The sequence below is a fragment of the Colobus angolensis genome, unplaced genomic scaffold (genome assembly GCF_000951035.1).
Source record: "Colobus angolensis palliatus isolate OR3802 unplaced genomic scaffold, Cang.pa_1.0 Scaffold61, whole genome shotgun sequence".
Lineage (NCBI taxonomy): Eukaryota > Metazoa > Chordata > Mammalia > Primates > Cercopithecidae > Colobus > Colobus angolensis.
In genome coordinates this window covers 8610450-8621762 of record NW_012119710.1, presented here as the reverse complement: position 1 = coordinate 8621762, position 11313 = coordinate 8610450, and positions in this window count along the sequence as shown.

Genomic DNA, 11313 nt, shown 5'->3' with positions numbered 1-11313 from the left:
GCCAGGTGTGGTGGCGCCTGCCTGTAGTCCCAGCTACTCGGGAGGCTGAGTCATGAGAATCGCTTGAACCCAGGAGGCGGAGGTTTCCTTGAGCCGAAATTGCACCACTGCACTCCAGCCTGGGCCACAGAGCAAGACTCTGTCTCAAAAAAAAGGACATTTAGGTTACCAAATGGCAACTAGATACACATTTGTTCCAGTTCCATATCTTCAGATGCAGGTAGAACGCAAAACCTCTCGGGCCACAGAACAAATTAACCACTTCTTAAAGTATAGATAACATCCATTTTTCCTGTCACTTTGTGGTTTTGCCACCTGATTTAAGTAGCGTTAGCTGTGTCATAAATCCCTCAAAATGTAGTTACTTCCGGCAACCACCGTCGGCTTTTGTTTACACACCGTGGGTCCTGTGTGTGGTCTCTTATCTGAGCCTGCTCAGCGCTTCTCTACTAGGCTCTCTCATGCAACTGTGGTCACCTGGTGGGGTGTTCAATTCCGTGAGTTAGGATGGCCTCAGTCGTGTCTCTGGCAGTTGGCAGACTCTTGGTTCTCTTCCAATTCACAAATACTTTTCAGACCTCTGCTGAGTCATGTGTGCTAATGGCATATTGACCAAGCAAATTTCCTAGACAACCCAGATTCCAGGGGTAAGAAAATAGGCCCCCTAATGTCTTCATGGGAGGATCTGTACTTCCATCTTGAAAGGACAAGAATGAAGGGAGGGGAACAATTTGTGTCCATTTTTAACTGTACCTTGTCATTTTCTGGTGTTTCCTATTGAGAGCAGGTCTTCCTTAATTGAACCTCATGATGTGACAGCCTCTAGTCACTTGCCAGTTAGAATATTTTAAAAGGCCACCCCTCCCTCACAATTTCTTTTCTCTGAACGTATCCATCTCTTGTTCAATTTTCTATGGACGTTGAATCATAATGGTGATTATCCTTCATGAACATCATCTGATGTTGTGTTAGCATTCCCTAAGTTAAGCACACTATGTTGCAACATGCTTTTATAAAACACCATTTCACCCTAATTACTCAGGTTTTAGCTTTGCGCTAGACCTTCCCCAGTTTTTGTTTTTTCTCCCTCTAAGCATTATGACTAGCACAGTGTTCTAATAGCTATCTGACAAATGGCAGAAATATAACTTTAATTTTTATTATTCTTTAATTCATGCAAGCTAATTCTGGCAATGCAGTGGAAGACTTACTTTTTGGAGAAGAGAAACCTAGAATGAACCCCAAGCTCTTTTATTTACTAGTTATGGGGTCTAGGCCAAGTTATCTATTAATTTACATATTTATTAAAACATTACATTTCTTTTATAAGAATAAAAATTGTTATACAGTTATCGTGAGTGAATTTTAAAGTACCTGGAATGCAGTAGATGCTAAGTAAATTGTAGTAGTAATAAAAATAAGAGTAATAAGTATTATTTCTCTTATTGTTGTCATTTTTAGCATGGTGAGCAGATACTTTGTCTTGCTTTATGTTTGCATTATTTCCAAAAGCTCATTTTGGTTGATTCTTTATAGATTAAATGTATTTCTCTGAGCTTAGCTATAACACTGGAAATGTCACACTGAATCAGTGCAGACGTTATTTTTTTATTCATTTATTTTTTGATGGAGTCTTGCTTGTCACCCAGGCTGGAGTGCAGTGGCGTGATCTCAGCTCACTGCAAGTTCTGCCTCCTAGGTTCACGTCATTCTCCTGCCTCAGCCTCCCGAGTAGCTGGGATTACAGGTGCCCACTACCATGCCTGGCTAATTTTTTGTATTTCTAGTAGAGACGTGGTTTCACCGTGTAGGCCAGGTTGGTCTTGATCTCCTGACCTCGTGATCCACCCGCCTCGGCCTCTCAAAGTGCTGGGATTACAGGCATGAGCCACTGCGCCTGGCCCCAGTGCAGATGTTATTTTACAATTTCTCCATTTCAGGGTTGCTGTGGAACTCCATGGCCTCCTGCTAATAAATGCCCTAGGCCCCTTTATACATTGATGACATGTATCTGTTCACTACTTCAACAATTTTCCATATCCTCAAATTTCTTCTTCTTTTCCAATCTGCCAAAATCTACTCTTTTAATGCAAATTACTCTAGTCTTAAGGTGGTTTATGGAATAATATATAATATGTTTGTATTCGTTAATGTTCTGAAATTCAGCCTTAATGTCAAGCTTCTTATTGCTAAGTATTCCAGAGAAGTTATGATGATCCGAGGAATCCAAGTTCTCTGATTCACAGTAAATGGGATTAAGCCTTTCCTCACAGTCTCTGATCTGATTCCCTTGCTGGAAAGTTCCAAGAAAAACACTCTATATTGTTTCTCTTATTCTTCTGTTACTGCAGCTGAAAGTCAATTTTCTTTGTTTTTAAGTTTCTCTTATTTTCCTCTGTTGCAAAAGCCCTCCTTTAAAAAGATCCATATCCATACTCTGGAGAGAACAACTCTGGGAGCAGAATTAGAGCAGTCAACTGTTGTGGCCAGATGTCACCTGCTTAGGAGTCCCCAAAGTTTTTTTGTTTTTTAAAATTATAAACAATAATTTTTTTTGTTTTTAAAGTTATAAACAATAATAGCGTCCTTAAATCTTATTCCATGAATGATGGTAAAACCTCGGTGTCACTCTCAGTGTCTCCAGACATTTCTTGGAAGGTGCAAGTGAATACGAGGGAAGGGGAGCCACTGGGACTTCTATCGTGTGGAGTGGTCTCAAGCTCTGATTTTCTGCATCTATTGAATTCTTAGTTTTCTCTGCATGTCTGGGCTTCTGTCTGTGTTGACTATTTTTCTCACTGCACTGTCTTGTTGGTTTTCATCCTGCTTCTTCACTACTCTGAAGTAGTACTAGTACAATCTTGCATGTATAGCATACTTTAAAAATAAGATTAGAAGACTATTCTACAGAACCTACAAAGGCAGCACCAGGGATTTCCTACGGTATCTTCTGACATACACACTCTAATTACTAATTTTGGACTTACACATAGGTAATAGATATTCCCTTTGTGACTACCTAGGAATTTTATGTTTAAAGAGCAAAAAGATTCTTTGTTTCATTGTGGTCAGATGGGATTTTTATGCCCTCACTCCCTTTCCCAATTTGCAAGAAGAAAATGTGTATATTAGTCTGCTTAGGCTACTATGGTAAATTACTATGACTGCTTCATTTAAACAGCACAGATTTATTTCTTATACTTTTGGAGGCTGTGAATTCCAAGATCAAAGTGTCAGCTAATTTGATTCCTTATGGGATCTCTGTTCCTGGATTGCAGATGACTGCATTATTTCTGTCCTCACATTATCTTTCCTCTGTGCGTACACAGGCATGTGAGCATGCACACACAGAGAACGAGCAGGAGACAGAGGCCTGGTGTCTTTTCATATAAGGACACTAATCCCATCTGGGTTTCACTCTCATATCTTCATCTAAACCCAACAGCTTCAAAAGCCCATCTCCAAAGATCATCACACTGTGAGCTAGAGCTTCAACAAATGCATTTAGAGTGAGACGCAGTTCACTCAATAGCAGGGAGAAAATTTCTATAATTCAGAATAAAGAGAGGTACTTTGGCGGCATAAACTAGATGAAGTTTATGCCGTAAGAAGTAATACTGATTAGTAAGAGAATTTGTTTTATAGATGTTTTCTTATGGAACAAATTTGAGCATCTACTCTGTGACAGATATTTTAAACACTATACATCCATTAATTATCTAATCTTCTTGACAGCCCTGTGCTGAGTACTACTCCTATTCATATTTTATAGATGAGAAAACATAGGCACGGAAATTTTGAGAAACTTTCCCAAAGTATCCCAGATAGTAATGGTGCTGGGTCAAAATTATGATCCAGTTGCTTTAGATTTACATTCCGTGTACTCAATTTGATGCTTCAGAACTTTGCCTTGAGAACTAAAGCTTTCTCCAGTGGTGCCTAAAACTTTAAGTCTCTGACCAGAAACTCCACATTTGAATCCTAGGGTAGGTTCAGAGAAGAAAAAAAAATCACAGGGACCACAGGGAAAGAAAGGTGGATGTGTGTATGTGTTAGTGGGGGAAGCAGAGTGAGAGATAAGAATTTCCAAATGTCCAAAGGGTACCTTGTGAACTGATGGAGGATATTATGGCTGAAAAGGAGATCTGCACATTCCTCAGGACTTTGTGTCTGTGTGGTTCACTAACAGTAACATTAGCCTTTTAGAAATGTGATGGATCTACATGCCTTTCTAGGCATTGTAACCACAAGTGAGAGGTTGCATAAATGTAGATTATTATTTTCCAGAGAAGATCTCTGGATCCATGTTTTAAAGTAATACATTTTTGTTCCTGCTAATGCCATATCTCAGTGAGGACTTGCTTGGTATACATTTGCATCCCAGCAACTCCTCTGATCTATGCAGGTGATTTCAACTAAGACTCATTCGATTGTGGCCCCAAGACTGTGAGTATACACAAGATATGATGGTTAACTTTATGTGTCAATTCAACCGGGTCATGGACTGCCCAAACATTTAATTAAAACATTATTTTGGCTGTGTCTGTGAGGGTGTGTATGGATAAGATTAATATTTGAATCAGACCTATGGTGTGGGTGTGGGCTAGTTGATTACGGTGTCCCTAGAGGTAAAATAGACAGAAATACTTTTAAATTATTCCTTGATCTATATAAGTAGAAAAGTTCTAGGTCATGTGAATGAAAGCCTAACCTGAATCATAAAAATAGAAACTCATAGCCCCTCAATCAATTCCCAGACCTGAGCCAGTTTACAGACCTTCAATAAAATTTACAAACCCAGAAAGAACTCCTTGAATTAAAGGGGAGACCAGGTCTCCTTGAGGAAGGACCTGGTGTATTACCAAGAATTTGTACTGTTAATCTTTCTCACAGCCTTCCTCAAAGGGACCTGCAGCCTTTTTCCAAGCCACTGAGCATTGGGGAAAAGGAAATAACCAGACCTCTCAGGGACTACTAGACACGGACTCTGAACTGATACTAATTCCAGGAGACTCAAAACATCACTGTGGCTTACCACTCAGAGTAAGTGCTTATGGAGGTCTGATGATCCATGGAGTTTTATCTCGGGTTAATCTCACAATGGGTGCAGTGGGCTTCCAAACCCATCCTGCAGTTATTCCCCCAATTCCAGAATGCATAATTAAAATAAATATACTCAGTAGGTGGTAGAATCTCCATATTATTTTCTTACCCTGTGGAGTAAGGACCATTATGGTGGGGAATACCAAGTGGAAGCCTCTAGTACTGCCTCTGCCTAGGAAAATAGTAAAGCAAAAGCATCACCACATTCCTGATGGGACCACAGAAATTAATAAATCCATCAGTAACTTAAAAGATGCCAGGTTGGTGACTCCCAACACATTCCTTGAGGGGTTACAGAGATTAATGGCACCATCAGTAACTTGAAAGATGCAGAGGTGGTGATTCCCACCACATTCCTATTCAACTTGTATGTTTGGCATGTGCAGAAGACAGATAGATCTTGGAAGATGACAGTGGATTACCAACTGGAGGGGACTCCAGTTGCAGCTGCCATACCAAATGTGGTTTCATTACTTGAGCAAATTAACACATCCTCTAGTACCCAGTATAATGTTATTGATCTGATAAATGCTTTTTCTGGATAGCTATTACTAAAAACCACCAGGAACAGTTTGCTTTCAGATGACAAGGCCAGCAATACTCATTCACCGTCATACCTTGGGGGTATATCAACTTTCTAGCTCTATGTCATAATTTAGTTCACAGGGATCTTAATTGCCCTTTTCTTCCACAAGATATCACACTGGTCCATTAGATTAACGACATTATGCTGATTGGACCTAGCAAATAAGACATAGTAACTACTCTAAGGTGTATTTGTAAGATATTTACATGCCAGAGTATGGGAAATAAATCTGATAAAACCTCAGGGTCTTGTACCTCAGTGAAATTTCTAGGGATCAAATGATGTGGGGAATATCGAGAATCTCTTCCAGCATGAGGATAAGTTGCCACATCTGGCTTCCACAATCAAAAGGAGGCACAGCATCTAATGAGTTTCTTTGGATTTTGGAGGCAACATATCCCTCATTTGGGTGTGTTGCTTTGGCCAATTTGCCAAGTGACCTACAAAGCTGCTACTTTTGAGTAGGACCAAAGGAAAAGCCTTCACAACAGGCCTAGGCTTCCGTGTAAGCTGTCTTCTGCTTGAACCATACCATCCAACAGATCCAATGGTGCTTGAAGAATCAATGGCAGATAGGGATGCTATGTAGAGCCTCTGGTAAGGTAGGTTCCTATAGGTTTATTGCTGAATGTTGGAGCACAGCCCTTCCCTCCTCTTCAGATAACTGAAAGGGGTTACTGTGCTGGGTGGGGTGATTGTTTCTGATGACTAAGGGGAAATTAGACCACCACTCCACAATGGAGATAAGGAAGAGTATGCTTGGAATATAGGACATCCCTTCATGCATCTCTTAGTATTATCATGACCTGTGATTAAGGTCAATTAAGAAAACTGCAACGTCTCAATCCAGGCAGGACCACGAATTGTCCAGGCTTTTCAGGAATGAAGGTTTGGGTCATTCTACCAGATGAAAAACCATGGCCAGCTAAGGTGCTTGCTGAAGGCAAAGGGACTACAGAATGGGTAGTAGAATAAGGTAGTTATAAATACCAGTTATGACCACATATCCAGTTATAGAAACCACACACACACACACACACACAGACACACACACTCTTTTCCCTCTCATTCTCTAATCATGTAACCTAAGGCATATTTATATTATAGTATTAAGTATTGTTAACTTAACATCATACGATTTAAATCATAGAAGTTGCTAGACAGTAAGGAGAAGAGTAAACATCATTCACAGACTTTACCCTTCTTCTGAGAAGAGGTTGGTACATTTCCAGTTGTATGCATGACAGCTGTAACATATAATGAAGAATTATGACCTTTTAGTCTTTATTTGAAGATTAAGTATGGCTTAAGGAGATGCATATGAGTGTGAGGTTGACAAGGGATGGCCTTTTGATGGTTAATTGTATGCACATCTTGATTGAACCATAGGTGCCCAGATTTTTGGTTAAACTTTATTCTGAGTGTGTCTGTGAGGATGTGTCTGGATGAGGTTAACATTTACATTGGTAGACTGAATGGATGGCTTCATTTAATCTCTCGTTCTTCTGTTACTGCAACTGAAAGTCAATTTTCTTTGTTTTTAAGTTTCTCTTATTTTTCTCTTTTCTTAAAGCTCTCCTTTAAAAAAATCCATATCCATCCTCTGGAGAGAACAATTCTGGGAGCAGAGTTAATGCAGTCAACTGTTGTGGCCAGATGTCACCTGCTTAGGAGTCTCCAGATCCTCTAGTTTTCTTTTTTTTTTTTTTAATTATAAATAATAATAGTGTCTTTAAATCTTATTCCATGAATGGTGGTAAAACCCAGTGTCACTTTCAATGTCTCCAATGAGGGCCTAAGTAAAAGCAAAGCCTGAGCAAGAGAAAATTTGCTTTCTCTGCCTGTCTTTGAGCTGGGACACTGGACTTTTCCTATCTTCAGACTAAGACTTGAACTGGAATTTAAACTCTTGGTTCTGAGGCCTTTGGAATTAGACTGGAACTATACCATCAGCTCTCCTGGGTCTCCAGCTTTCAGATCTTGGGACTTCTCAGCCTTATAATCATGTGAGCCAATTCCTCATCTATCTATCTATCTATCTATCTATGTATCTATGTATCTATCTATCTGTCATCTATCTTCTATCTATCTTCTATATGTCTATCTGTATCTGTCTGTCTATCTATCTAATCCTCTTGGTTCTGTTTCTCTGGAGAACCCTGATTAATACACCACACTAGAAAGAACTGACTATGCCCCTTACTCTTGCTCCAACCTGTGCCTCTTCCTCTGTTTTGTTGATGGTAATGATGTCTCAGCCAGCTAATCTTTTAAGCTAGAGAAGATGGTTTATTCTTCATTTTCCTCAATTCTACACCTCTAGTTCCTGTCCCATCATGACAATTTTACTCTTGAGTTATCATTTTAGTCTCTACTCTTCTGTACATCCCTAGATCACTTAGTATTTCTTTCTTCACTATTTCAAGACCTAATTGACTCCCTGCCTCCATCTTTCTTTCTCCAATTCATCCTCCACACTGCAGCCACAGTAATCTCTTTAAAACACCAACTCAGTTAGTTCCCACTTTAAAAGTTAAACGTGTTTCTGAGAAATTAGGAAAACATTAGTTTTTAAAATTATGTATATTTTTCCATGTGTACTATTTATGGGAGCCCACAGTCTTTCCTGATTGTGGTTATCTTCAATGAGAAAAGGAGCACAGAAATTTAAGGTTATTAATCAATTTATCTTAAAATAGGTTATCTTGGATTATTCGAGTAAGTCCAGTGTAATAAAATGACTCCTTAAAACCAGATGCAGGAGAGGGAGTCAGATTTGGGTTTTAGAAGACTTGACACACTGTTACCAGGTTGAAGATGGAAGGGATCACATGAGAAGGAACGCAGGAGCAGTTCTCAGCTGACAGCCAGCAAGGAAATGGGAACCTCAGTCCTGCAGCCACAAGGACTGGATTCTTCTGACAATGGATAAACTTTGAAGAGGAGCCCAACCCCAGAACCACTGACCTAGCCAGTCCTCTGATTTTGGCCATGCAATATTCTGAACAAATAATTTAATCAAACTTTCCTGGGCTTCTGAACTGAGAGATAATAAGCTTGTTGTTTTAAGCAGCTACCTTTGTGGCAATTTGTTATGTAGCAGTAGGTAACTAACACAAGGAGATACGAGTAAGATTCCTGCCATTTTGAGCAAGATTTGACTTTTTTTGTGCCTTAAAGACTCTATTACTCAGCTTAGACTACCTTCTAGCCAAACAGCTCCATGCATTCCTTGCCCTAATACGGGTTTCTCTTTTAGATCACAATCCAGTTGAATATTCAAATTGGAAGTAATCTACACCATGATTTATGGACCAGGCTCCATTCTCTAGAGACTCAAGATCTTGTGGATCCTAGATTCTCTACATCTGGCCAGTGCACAAGGGAAAAAAAAATTGTAGAAATAATGCTGGCGATTTTAGGAGTCAAACTGTACATTCCATTGGCAATCGTTACCTTCTCACCTACCTAGATGCAAGGTGGCTGGGAAGTGTAAGTTAGCTGTAGGATATTGATTCTAGTAAATGGAAATGCAATTGTAAGCAGCCAACTTATTTTTTTCCACAGTTCTTGGGAGCTGAGTGTATAAGACAGTAGTATCTTAAATCAACTTTTCCCAATTTTACTACAAACAAGCCTGACATATTCTAGGAAAGACACACTATATTTGGAATAAGACAGTTTTTAATAAAAAAAATAGGTTGCCTTTAAGCAAATCATAAATTTTCTAGTTTCCCACAGCCTTTTGCATTTTGTCTTTTAAACAGATACTTCAAACATTATATTTCCTTATGGATCTTAAACACATTTGATTTTGTCAACTTTAGACCCAAACTCATTGACAGGACAGTATTAAGTGTCTCAGAAAGGAGAGGTCAAGGGAAAATGCCTTTGAGAAACAGAGAGAAAAGAGAGACTTCTGTAGATTAGAAAGGTTAACTATGGGTTCTGGGGGCTTTGGGAGCTTCTGACTTGCCCCTTAGCATCTCCCTCAGTGGGATGGAAAGACCTCAGAAGTGCTTTTTACATTCTTCCATTCTCACATTGTAAGTCTAACCCATAGGCATTGTATTCTTGCAATTTTGGAAGAATTCCTGTGTTCCAAATGTAGCATAGAAGCAACAAGTTCACAGGACACATAATGTATATTTGAACTGGGCCTATAAGTTTCTCAGTGGTAACTGGTGTGGACTAGTCACTGATGATGGAAATTGTCTCTCCAGTGACTTGGCACTGTTTAAGATTCCAGGATCCTTGTACATTTCTGCAGAAATGTGTATGTGTGTATGTTGGGTAGATATAGGGATGAATTGGCAAGAGTAACCGTATGGGTTAGATTCTCAAAGAATTTGATATAAAATTGTGTGTGTGTGTGTGTGTGTGTTTATATATTCTTCCTAAACACCTGAGTTTGTAGACTGAAAGTTAAACTCTTTACATAGGCACTACAGAAACACATGCTAATCTAGCTAAAGCAAAAGCTAGAAATTATTAGTATTTTTCAGAGTAAGTTAAATACAAGGTGGTGGTCATTCAGGAACTAGAGGCTAACTCAGATAAGGACTCTATCAAGGTCAAGCAATCATGTGAAACTCAGGAAGCTAACATTTTACTACAAAGGCACAGGCAGCAAGGAACATATAGCCAGTCATAAGGAGCTCTGTATCTTATTGTACTACTACATATAACTTCTCCGTTCACCTGTCAGTAGAGACTCCAAGTTCCCATTTATGCCCTTAAAAATGTTTTATTGAATGTATTCTTGAATCAAGACTCTGTGCTGAAATTCTATAGAAGACACAAATATGACACAGTCTGGATTATTCACAAGATGGTGAGAGAACTGTAATAGTGCATTGTCATTACAAAAAAATGAATAAAGTTGGGGAGAGATCCCTAGAAATACCTATTATAGAATTTTTGAAACAGGAAGCACAAAACACAGAAGTTAATGGGAGTGATAAAAATTGAAAAAAAAAAAGGGGGATAGTATCCAAATGTATCAAAGAGATAAAGGGAAAGAGAATTGAAAAAAAAAAAAAACATGATTAGGCTTGGAAGATTGAGGTAACTGATAGCTTCTGATAACACAATTTCCTTTGATGACAGAGGATGAAATTATGTATCATAAGGGTTGAGAAGTTAGAATCAGTAAATGCAGGCATAAGGAAGGGAGCTGAAGCTTCACTCAATACAATACATTATATCATATTTTCTATTATGACATCTGCATCTCTGTTCTTCCCTAATGTCTACTTTCCTATCTCTAGATATCTCTTAATCCCTCCCACTCCATCTGTCACATTCTGTATTCATTGCCACATTCTACCTCATTAACAGTTGAACAAACTCAGTCCATATATCCTCAACATAGATATGAGGAGGGAGAGTAAATAAGAGGATTGGAAACAGCAAGACAGGGAAATGGGAGAAATTGTTGTTTCTTGCTGACTCTTTTGGTTCATGAACCCTTAGAGAGCCTTCACAGACTTCCCTGTGGTTGATTTTCTGAACTCCTATAATGCCAAAAGGGGGAGACGAAAAATACTAGCATCACACCAAAGGAGGGCCATTAGATATTAAGGTTATAAGATGAAGTCGTGATTATAAACTGAAGCACTAAC